This window comes from Mytilus trossulus, chromosome 2, assembly GCF_036588685.1.
Source record: "Mytilus trossulus isolate FHL-02 chromosome 2, PNRI_Mtr1.1.1.hap1, whole genome shotgun sequence".
NCBI classification, from domain to species: Eukaryota; Metazoa; Mollusca; class Bivalvia; order Mytilida; family Mytilidae; genus Mytilus; species Mytilus trossulus.
Window position 1 is genome coordinate 87071213 of NC_086374.1, and position 1718 is coordinate 87072930.

Sequence of the window (1718 nt, forward strand, 5' to 3'; positions counted from 1 at the left end):
AATTCTCACACCAGTATATACCAGTATCATAATTTCGGTCACATTGGAATTCTAATCAGGAATATTTCGATATACATGTAATATATGACAATTTACCCGATTTATACAATTGCCAGGACAAACAAAATATTGACAAAGACTTATCATTTTAAAGGTTTATATACCACTACAAGGAGATATGGAGTACCGTATACACACGGGTTGATCCTGCAATGTTTAAGGAGTTCAAACCCAGTATAAAAGGGTTGTTTCCAATCATATTTTCCCATTTAAAAACATTGATCGTCAAAAAGAGGGTACAGAAACCCCTGCCCCCAGATCAACCACTGATACACGTCAGTCAAACAGCAATCCAACAAAAATATGGACATATATTCATGTCAATTTAGATGAATGTTTACTGAATGAGACTTGCGGAATAGTCGAAGTGTTTATTAAAGTATTCTAAATATTCTAAAACCATATTGTATGGAACGCCGTAACTGCCTTATGGTACTTCATTCTTTATCATGATGAGGTTTTTCTTTATTATGATGAGCTTTTTCTCTATTATGATGAGCTTATTCTTTATTATGATGAGCTTTTTCTTTATTATGATGAGCTTATTCTTTATTATGATGAGCTTTTTCTTTATTATGATGAGCTTTTTCTCTATTATGATGAGCTTTTTCTTTATTATTATGAGCTTTTTCTTTATTATGATGAGCTTTTTCTTTATTATGATGAGCTTTTTCTTTATTATGATGAGCTTTTTCTCTATTATGATGAGCTTTTTCTTTATTATGATGAGCCTTTTCTCTATTATGATGAGGTTTTTCTTTATGATAGTTTTTCTCTATTATGATGAGCTGTTAAAAAGGAATCATAGAAAATTAAGAGAATCATGGGAAATTAAGAGATTTTAGATCAAACTCAAAGAAAAATGACAGAATCAGAAACGTTGAAAGTTCTTCGGAATGTTGGCTTGCTATGTGCGCGGGAAATCATTGATGAAGAAAAAATAACACCAAATATTGTCAGCCGGTTTTCAAACATGAACTGGAATATCTAAGAGTTACCATTCCAGCGCATATGATGACACTGCTTCTCACTTCTGCCACCAGCTATGCTTCTTACGTCTATGCATAAGTTAGGGATTTCGTTACCACAAATACTTAGAACCTTTACTTAATGTTTCCATATATAGATATAAAGATTAGGTTTTAAAGTTAGGTTGTACCTTAAAACTTATTTCAAATGGGATACATGTAGCGCATACTTTTTTTTTACAGAAATGTTGTTTATTGCACGGAAGTTTTCAAACAATCCTGGTAAACTTATTATTCATTTAGACAAACTCATTCTAAAAAGTTACCAATTCAGCACTGTAATTAGATCTTTGAATATTGTTTTATTGATATTGATATTGATTGTGTTATCAGTCAAATTTAAAGCAAACGAAATACTAGTTTTATGAGGATGGTAAAGGGTTATTTTCTTTTAAATACATATACACATTCATCAATCTGCAATATGTCGAATTCTGTATCTTAGCAAAGCACAAGGTCAGGTTTTTCTCCGACTTTTTATTGACGTCTTTGCACTAAATCCATTGGATGTTTGATGTGTACTGATTGATAATTTAGTCTTAAATACATGACTTTATTTATTCGTCTTTTTTTTTGTCTTTTTGTTGTTAGGATGTACAAGTATCCGACCATGTCCGCTTGTAAATTTGT